The following is a 10,908-nucleotide window of genomic DNA, read 5'->3' on the forward strand; positions in this document are numbered from 1 at the left end:
GGGTTGTTTTGATTTGCATTACCCCAATGATTAATGATATTGAACATTTCTTAAGGTGTTTCTCAGTCCTCCGAAGTTCTTCATGTGAAAATTCTTTGTTTAGCTCCATACCCCACTTTTTTAATTGGGTTATTTGGTTCTCTGGGTTCTACCTTCTTGAGTTCTTTGTATATATTAGATATTAGCCCTCTGTCAGATTTAGGGTCAAGATCCTTTCCCAATATGTTGGTTGACATTTTGTCCTTTTGACAGTGTCCTTTGCCTTACAGAAACTTTGTAGTTTTATGAGGTCCCATTTGTCAATTCTTGATCTTAGAGTGTAAGCTATTGATGTTCTATTCAGGAACTTTTCCCCTGTGCCCATATCCTCAAGGGTCTTCCCCAGTTTCTTTTCTATTAGTTTCAGTGTGCCTGGTTTAATGTGGAGGTCCTTGATCCATTTGGAGTTGAGCTTGGTACTAGGAGATAAGATTAGATCAATTCGTATTCTTCTGCATGCTGGCCTCCAGTTGAACAAGCACCATTTGTTGAAAGGTTATCTTTTTTCCACTGGATGCTTTCAGCTCCTTTGTCGAAGATCAAGTGACCATAAATGTGTTGGTTCATTTCTGGGTCTTCAATCCTATTCCATTGATCCACTTGCCTGACATTGTACCAATACCATGCAATTTTTATCACTATTGCTCTGTAGTAAAGTTTGAGGTCCAGGATACTGAATCCCCCTGAAGTTCTTTTACTGTTGAGAATAGTTTTAGCTATCCTGGGTTTTTCATTATTCCACATGAATTTGAGAATTGCTCTTTCTAGCTCTATGAAGAACTGTGTTGGGATGCTATCCACTACATAAACAAACTCAAAAAAAAAAAAACCTACATGATCATTTCATTAGATGCTGAAAAAGCATTTGACAAAATTTAGCACCATTACATGCTAAAAGTCTTGGAAAGGACAGGAATTCAAGGCCCATATCTAAACTTAGTAAAAGCAATATACAGCAAACTGGTAGCCAACATCAAACTAAATGGAGAGAAACTTGAAGCAATCCCACTAAAATCAGGGACTAGACAAGGCTGCCCCCTCTCTCCATATCTTTTCAAGATAATTCTTGAAGTCCTAGCTAGAGCAATTAGACAACATAAAGAGGTCAAAGGGATACAAATTAGAAAGGAAGAAGTCAAAGTATCACTATTTGCAGATGATATGATAGTATACTTAAGTGACCCCAAAAACTCTACTAGAGAACTCCTACAGCTGATAAACAACTTCAGCAAGGTGGCAGGCTACAAAATCAACTCAAGCAAAGGATAAGCAGTCTGAGAAAGAAATTAGGGAAATGACACCCTTCACAATAGCCACAAACAGCATAAAGTATCTTGGGGTGACTCTAACCAAACAAGTGAAAGACCTATATGACAAGAACTTCAGATCTCTGAAGAAGGAATTGGAAGAAGATCTCAGAAATGGAAAAATCTTCCATGCTCGTGGATTGGCAGGATTAATATAGTTAAAATGGCCATCTTGCCAAAGGCAATCTACAGATTCAATGCTATCCCCATAAAAATCCCAACTCAGTTCTTCGTAGAGTTTTTTTATTCTTTTCTATATTCTTTGTTTACATTCCAAATGATTTCCCCTTTCCCAGTTCCCCCCTCCCCATAAGTCCCATAAGCCCTCTTCCCTCCACATATTCCCCAATCACCCCCTCCCATTTCTCTGTCCTGGAACTCTCCTACAATGCAGCATCAAGCCATTCCAGGAGGAGGACCCTCTCCTTCTTTCTTCTTGGGAATCATTTGATATGTTAATTGTGTCTTAAGTATTCAGAGCTTCTGGGCTAATTAATATTCACTTATCAGTGACTGCATTCCATGTGTATTCTTTTGTGTTTGGGTTACCTCATTTAGGATGGACGGTATTTTTCAGTTCCAACCATTTGCCTAAAAATTTTCATGAATTCATTGTTTTTAATTGTTGTGTAGTATTCCATGGTATAAATACACAACATTTTCTGTATCTATTCCTCCATTGAGGGACATCTGGGTTCTTTCCAGCTTCTGGCTATTATAAATAGGTCTGCTACTAACCTAATGGAACATGTGTCCTTATTGCATGCCAGGGTATATGCCCATTAGTGGCATGGGGAGGGGGTCTCTTGATGTGTCATGTCCAGTTTTCTGAGGAACCTCCAGACTGATTTCCAGAGTGGTTGTGCCATTTTGCAATCCCACCAGCAGTGGATGAATGTTTCTCTTTCCCCACATCCTCACCAACACAGGCTGTCTTCTCAGTCTTAAATCTTAGCTATTCTGACTGGTGTGAGGTGAAATCTCAGGGTTGTTTTGATTTGCATTTCCCTAATGACTAATGATTTTGAACATTTCTTAAGGTACTTCTCAGCCATGTGTAGTTCTTCAGGTGAAAATACTTTGTTTAGTTCTGTACCACATTTTTAATACGGTTATTTGGTTTTCTGGGGTCTAACTTCTTGAGTTCTTTGTATATATTGGATATTAGCCCTCTGTCAGATGTAGGGTTGGTGAAGATCTTTTCCCTATTTGTTGGTTGCCGTTTTGTCATTTTGGCAGTATCCTTTGCCTTACAGAAACTTTGTAATTTTATGGGGTCCCATTTTTCAATTCTTGATCTTAGAGCATAAGTTATTGGTGTTCTGTTCAGGAACTTTTCCCCTGTGCCCATGTCCTCAAGGGTCTTCCCCAGTTTCTTTTCTATTAGTTTCAGTGTGTCTGGTTTTATGTGGAGGTCTTTGATCCACTTGAAATTGTGGGCCTGTCTAGATAGTTCATTTGTTCTTGATATAACTTTGGTATGTGCTATCTGTCTAGAAAATCATCCATTTCATCTGGATTTTCTAGTTTGTTATGTATGCACTTTTGTATTAGGATCTGATGATTTTTTGAATTTCTTGTTTCTGGTGTTATGTCTTCCTTTTCATTTTTGATTTTGTTAATTTGTATATTGTCTCTGTGTCCTCTGGTTCAGCTGGCTAAGGGTTTATCTATCTTTTTGATTTTCTCAATGAACCAGCTGCTGGTTTTGTTGATTCTTTTTATTTTTCTTTTTGTTTCCCTTTGGTTAATTTTGATCCTGCATTTGAGTATTTCCTGCCTTCTACACATCTTGGGTGTGTTTGTGTTTGCGTTTTTTGTTTTTGTTTTGTTGTTCTAGAGCTCTTAGGTTTGCTGTTAAGTTGGTAGTGTAGGATCTCTCCAATTTCTTTACCAGGGCACTTAGAGCTATAAATTTTCCTCTTAGCACTGCTTTCTTGGTGTCCTATAAGTTGGGTATGTTGTCCCTTCATTTTCATTGAATTCTAAAAAGTCTCTTATTTTTTTTTCTTTATTTCTTCCCTGACCACATTATTATAGAGTTTCCATGGGTATGTGAGTTTTCTGTTGTTTTGTTGTTATTGAAGACCAGCCTTGTCCATAGTGATCTGATAGAATGCATTAATTCCTTCAATCTTTTTGTATCTGCTGAGGCTTGTTTTGTGACTAATTATATTGTAAGTTTTGGAGAAGGTACCATGAAGTGCCAAGAGGAAGGTATATTCTTTTGTTTTGGGTGGATGGAAAAGTGGAAAGGATCTGGGAGAAGTTGGAGGAAGGGAAACCAAAATTATAATATATTTTATGAAAAGAATATCTTCAACTAAAATGACTTTGGAATTTCTGGTTTACATTCAAGACATGTTTGTAAAGCTTATGGACAGTGATAGTAGTGAAGAAGATCTTTATTTCATTCATTTATTTTTCTTCTGAGGTCTCTTTATCCTGTCAAAATAAATAAATACTCACATGAATGAAATCAAATTAATTAGGAAAATATCAATGTGATTATAAGATTTGACAAACAAACTAGAACCATGTACATTTCTGGGTCCTTTGTTGAACCACTTAACATCCTAAAATCATTTTCACAACATAAACACACAAATATTTGTCAAATATCTCAACTACAATATTTCCTAGTTGCTATAAAGATAAGTAGGAAATTAAATACAAGCTGAACCTGAGCACAGGACAAACATAACACAAATTAGCAGAAATCATTTTATGAAAACATAACTTTTACATGTTTAGTGCTGTAGTATGGTGTTTAAGAAGTTGATGGCTCTAGAATCAGATTACTTTCATTTAATCCTGGAAAGTCAACTCCATAGCTATCTTATCATCTAAGTGTGTAAAATTTAATTTTGGAGTGTGTGTGTGTTTGTGTTTGTGAGTGTGTATGTGTGTGTGTTTTCTTAATTGTAATCACAATTCAGGCTTAAATAGAAGTTACCTGGGTTTTTGCACATCAAGCATGCTGTTGATAAAGTTTGAGATCTTAATTCTTAAATGTTTGCATACTATACTTTGTTATATAGTCTTTAAGCATTCCATTATCCTATACATAACTTTATATTTTTCAAAGCATTCTGATCAATAATATAGTGAATAGAAATTATTCATATAATTTCTATATAACACATCTAAAAGAACATTATAAAAACTGATACTTTTTCAAAAGAAAGAAGTTCCTATAATAAAACTGGGGCAAAAAATTAAAAAAATAAAGCCAGAATCTAGAATATTAAGTAGATGTTATATACCTTGGGTATGAAATGTAACCTCAATGATGTTCTGAGAAAGGCCTGGTCTTTAGCTGTGGATGTATTGAAAAGCACTGTAAAATTTATAAATCAAACAAATAAGCATGCATGCTGTATAAAATAATGGAAATCCCAAATTTAAAATAGAAATTGCTTAATGATTATTCACCAGGTTAGCATAGAGTAGAATATATCTCATCATAATAAGAGGATGTCATAAGTTACAAACACTGGTAAAAACAAAAAAAAATAGGTAGATGAAGTATGTTTCAAATGAAGGTAATACTATTTATAAGTCTTGAAGTCTGAAGGACAGGTGCAAAGAATACAAAGGGTGGTGTATTCCTGAGGAAATAAAAGAGGACTGTGCCTTTACCCAAGGAACATTCAAAGGTCCTTAGTAAGTGTTCACCAAGGCTAATGGAAAATCTATTTGATTGAAGTGTGGAAAAGTTGAGTGAGTTCTGCCCAAACTGGTGAAACTGTGCATTACTTCTACAAACAAAAGATGCAAAACTTTCATCATTATCAAGTTGAGGGTCTAGGGAGATTTTTGAGAAGAGTCAGTGTTTTTGTTTTGTTTTTGGTTTGCTTTGTTTAGTTTTGTTTTTTGTTTTTGTTTGTTTGTTTATTTGTTTTTTGCTTCTGGAATTATCTTAGTAAAAACTAAATGATTGTGAACTAATATAAGTGAAATTCACTTCTCTAGAAATACTCAAGTGAATTACAGTTTGCAAAAGTGTTATGCTTTGTGACTAAAATATTTCCTTGTTATTATAATTATCAACTGTGAACTTGTCACCATCTAGAATCATCTGGAAATGAGTCTCAATTCAGTGATTTTCTTCATCAGGTTGGTCTGTGGCATGTCTATGAAGAATGATCTTGATCACTCTTTGAGGTGTAGGACTATGAACACTGGGTAGCATCATTTTCTGAGCAGGTGATTCTGGACTATGCAAAGAAGCTAGGTGAGAGTATGAACAAGCAGCGAATGAGCCTCCATTATTTCTTCTTCAAATTCCTGTTTGTATTACTTCCTTATGTGGTATGAATAGAATACCCTCCCTCCTTATGCTCTGACATTAACACATGGTTCACAGCTGGTGGTGATATTTAGTAAAGTTTATTTGAAGCAGCTTTCTTATATTGCCACTTCCAGTTTTCTGTCTCTGCCTTGTGCTTGCAATTAATCATGTGATCTCTCAGCTTGCTGTGCCTACCTCCATGCCTACTATTCATTGCAATGCTTTTGCCTTGCAAAAATAGATTCACATTTTTCTGGAACAATAAGCCAATATAAACTCTCTTTACCTTAAGTTGTGTTTGGTCACATTGATTTTCATCTTGACAGAAAATTAATACAGAAATGCCCCGATTTACTTCAATGATGGACTATAAGCTGGATGTGTAAGCTGAAAAAGTTCTTTCCTCCCTACATTGCTCTTAATGGTGTTTTGCCATAGCAACAGAATGAAACTAACATTCCTACAAGCTATTTTCTTAAGTGCTTTTTTTCCAGTTTATGGTTTCAATTTACAGTACCAAGGATCTCTGGGAAGTTAGGGTCTTCCCACTGTGAGTAAGTTACCGAATGCAATCCAATTTCCTATTTTCAGTTCATTCTTGGATTTCTTCTAAACAGCCACTTCCTTCTTTCATGGCTGTGGAGAGATGTTCCTCTTCCTACTGATCCTGAACAGTATAAATTGAAATCTCTCTGACACTGTGATCCAAAATTTGCCTTTCTTACTAGGAGTACTATATGTTACATACTTTATTCACAGCAACAGAGAATTAACTAACATAGCAGACAATATGAATGAGTGAAGTCGCCACACCTCCTACTGTGCGACCACTCTCCAACCACCCCTTTCTCTCTTTCTGTCTCAGTGGAGGGGTGCCAGGGATGCTTGCCTTAGGAGGTCAGGTGGTTATTAGTCAATACCTGCTGTGTTTTTTTTTTTTTTTCTGAGCATTCTTACTCAGGATTGAAAACAGAATTCAGCTTATTTTCCAAAGCTATTTAGATAAGAAATGATAGAGGGAGACCTCCAGAGGACTAGATTACAGAATACCAAACAAAAAATCTATCTTTGTGATACTAGAATTTTGTTTTGAGATTTATATATTTCAGAAAATACAGCCAGGTTGAGTCTCTTCATCAAACACGCTGAACTGATTTGCTTGAACTCCTGAGTTTCTGGACTTCAGACAGATCCAGTGAAGACAGAAATCAGAGACCAACCAACTCACCCATTTTCCCTAACCTTCCCTCACCCCTTATTAATATCTCAATGCCCATACTCAGCTTAAAGAAGTTACAAAGATGTGTTGACCCAGTACTCTGGGATTTGGTACTGGAGAGGTTTGTTATGATTATTAAGTTGTCTTTCTAGAGAATGTAGAAATGGTCAAATATGAAGTGGAGAGGAAATAGGATTAATTATATAGCCATAATTTCATTTGGTAGAAATCCTTTTAATTGTTACTAAGTTAAAGTCATTAGTTCTTATTGGGTACAGAAAGCATTTTGATTCATTATCAATGTTTTCATTGGTATAAATTTCTTCTATTGATACTAAATATTTAGAAGTACAGGGTTTATACTCAGCCCCTCTTTGCTGTTTTTATAACAGATCTGAGATGTTTAAGCCTGTGAGTTTAGGGCCAAATAACAAATAAAGGCTCTGAGTTTATTGTTAGGGTATTCTCAATATTTTAATCAAAACAGCTGAAAGTTGCCAAGACTTAACAATTCAGAGATGCTTTAGATAGAAAGATAGTCTTCAAAGGCAACAGAAGTTCACAGAATATGATGTTCTATGTTATTTATTTCACTTGTTGAGACCAGTCTCTTCCTGACAGCTTCACTGTTTTAGATTCAAAGAGATTGAGCATTCATGAGTTATTCCAGCTGTAACAAGACAGCCACTAGTCAAAAATCACCTCTTTTCATCTACAAATACTGTCCAAAGGAAGGATACACATACAGGCTTAGGACAGTTTAAATCTGCCAAGACAAAGTAGGCAAGTCCTTAATATTCCTGTTTCTCTAATGTCTGTCAGATGTTCTTGGGCCAAAAGACTACAGACTGATGCCCCAACATTTTGAAGTATAAACTGTCCAGGTGTTCAGCTGTCTCTATCATTTGACTAAGTCTTAGAAACTGTGTTAAGTTTCCTATATATTTTCAGTTAATATTGGCCACTCTTGTATTTCTGATGGGGTTGAAGACTGTTAGTCTCATATCCAGCCCAAGCTATTTAACTTTGAGAAAGCAGATATAGATTTAAATAGATGGCTTTCAGATGACATAAAATTTATAGTCAAGACATGAGTCAGGTGTTAATTTTTATAGTCTTCTAGATAGCACAGATAACATAGGTTCTGTTTGATAGACAGAGATGATAGACTGGGTGTTAGGTCTATCTTATACTTTATAATTTACAAAATGGTAATAGTTATGCTCAATCTATACTTAGAGAGAAAGTTTTTATTAAACAGAAAAGAAAAATGTTACAAGATTTCCTATCTATTCATATTGAGGCAGTGAGAGACCAGTGATTGGAGGGGAGAGAGGAAGAGGAGCTAGGGAGAGGGAGGAAGACATGATCACAAGCAGAGCAGGAGGAGATCTGAGACCACCTTCCCTGATACCACTCTTTCACAAAGGGCATATTTCCTAAGAGACTGATTAATCTCTTTGAAACAGTTTCATTTATAATACAGGAAGCCAAAAAAGAATACCCCCTCAGACTCAGGGGTGCCATCAATTGACCAGGCTGTCATGAACAGTGGGGTTACCCTGACTAGACTGGAACTTTAAAATGACAAAAGGTAAGGGGCACCCGAAGGTCCACTCCAGACACCATGAGCAGGTCTCAAGGGAGCCCACATATTTAACCAAGGTATGTGAGGTTAAACATGGACCACAGCATTTTTAGAGTGGATCACAGAGTCAATATATAATCTATGACCCCAGGGGCAAAGAATATAAAACTACTGAGGTGATGGCTTTATAGACCAGACTAGTAGAGATATCAGAAAAAAAATCTTTAGAGGCTAGTGTAAAAGAACAAGGCATTGAGAGATTTAGCACAGTTTGCTGAGACATGGAGACAGAGAAGGAGAAGGAGCAGAGAAAGAGAAAGAATAATTCTATAGATATATTTAGTGCAGGTTGCTGAGAATGTATGTAGAGGGATTTAGTGCAGGTTACTGAGAATGTCTACCATTACAGGGAGACAAAGGAGGAGAAGGAACATAGAAAAAGGAAAAAATGACAGAGAAGGAAGCTACAGTAAGTTCTGGATACAGTAGTTTGGAAAAGCAGAGAGGAGAGACAGAAAAGGACCAGTGCACACAGTACAAAAAGAGAGGACACTGGGTTTGAGAGTACCCTAATGGAAGTCAGGAGCAGAATTCCCATGTCTTGGGGGAAAAAGCCACCAAGTGGAAAAGGTGTTAGCTCAGGGTGAAGACACTGACTAGGGGAGATTGGGTTCTGGCCACCTCTCCCAACACAGGTTAACTCTGAGAGTGGAGGGGAAACTTGCTCAGTTCTTGACGGATGCAGGGTCTCAACACTCAGTCCTTCAATACAATGGCCCTGTTTCCAAGAAAAGATCTTGGTCCAAGACACCACTGGCACCAAAATGTATTCATGGACTTTCCTGAGAGCAGTGGACCTAGGGATGGGATGGGTAGCCCATTCATTTAGGGTTGCCCCAGACTGCCATACCCTCTGTTGGAGCAAGACATACTATTCAAAATGGCGGCCCAGATACACTTCCACAGCTCATTGGGCTGTGGCTAACTGGCCCAAGGGGAGAGCCTGACCCCAGTTGAAAGTTGAGGCTACAGACCAGAGCATTTTCTCTATAAAGGTCAGAGACAAGGAGGTGCTGCTATGGTGTACAGCACAACAGTCATCTAGGTAGAACCTTTACCCCATGACACTCAATGCAGAAAGTGGAGCTAATTGCCTTCACCAAGACCTTGGAACTTGGAGCCAGGAAGAAAATTAACATCCATGTGCATAGCATGGTATGCCTCTACCACAGCCCATGTCCACAGGGCTATATGCCAAGAAGAAGGACTATTCACATCAGAGGAAACAAACAGGAAATCATGGACCTCTTAGATGCCCTAATGGTATCTGTGTGTATTATTCACTGTCCAGGATGTCAGAAGGGCAAAGACTCAGTGGAAAATAACTAGGCAGATCAAGTGGCCCCAGAAGTGGCTATAGAGGAGCCTATACTGGTTATGGGCCTGCAAGAGACACCCACTGGGAAATGGGACTAAATTAAGAGATGGCCTCACTTAAAATATGCTGAAGAAAAAAGGACTCAGATTTCTAGCCATCCTACCTACTATTACCCAGAAAAGGTGTGCACAAGAAGAGAACTATACTCCTCAGAAAGTCAGGTAAAGACTTACTAGGCCAAGTACACTGATGGACTCATTTAGGGGACAAAAAATTTGTCCAGGCAGTTAAGGGACCTAAAGTATATATTTATGACTCAGGTTTTGGGCCAGAGAGATAATAGAACAGTGTAAAGTATGCCAGCAAGTGAATGCTTATGCAGCAAAGAGTAAACAGGGCATAAGACCTAGAAGACAACAGCCTAGAGTATATTGACAGATTTTATAAAAGTTAAGGTAGGAAAATATGGTTCCAAATACCTTCTAGTGTTTGTGGATACTTTCTCTGGATGGGTTGAGACTTTCCCCATCAAGCAGGAATCAGCGGCCATGATTGGAAAAAATTTTCGGAGTTTCAGGGTGCCCAAGGTAATTGGATCAGACAATGGTCCTGTTTTGGTTTCTAAGGTAAGTCAGAGATTGACAGAGATGTTGGCTACTAACTGGAAGTATTATTTGTTGTACTGTCCCCAGAGCTCAGGGCAGGTAGAGAAAACAAACAAACAAAATACATGAGAGACCTTAAGTAAATTGACCTTGGAGACTGACTCAGGATTGGTGGTGCCCCTCCCCTTGTTCCTGTTCTGAGCCCAGAGCAGCATCTGCCATTTTAACCTGATGTGTTTTGAGATCGTCTTTGGTACCCCAACTCCTTTGTGGTCCACTTTGCCCTCCCAAGATGTATCCCACGACATGAAATTCGGTCCAAACTGTTTGCCTTAAACGATCCAGGGATGCCAGAGAATCCTCACTACTTCTACACTTGTAACTGGATCTATGTAAGGAGGCTTAAGGATAGATGCGAGAACCATGATGGTCGGGACCCTTTTTGGTGCTGTTAGCCACCCCCACAGGCCTCAAGGTG

This window comes from Apodemus sylvaticus, chromosome 3, assembly GCF_947179515.1.
Source record: "Apodemus sylvaticus chromosome 3, mApoSyl1.1, whole genome shotgun sequence".
Classification (NCBI taxonomy): domain Eukaryota; kingdom Metazoa; phylum Chordata; class Mammalia; order Rodentia; family Muridae; genus Apodemus; species Apodemus sylvaticus.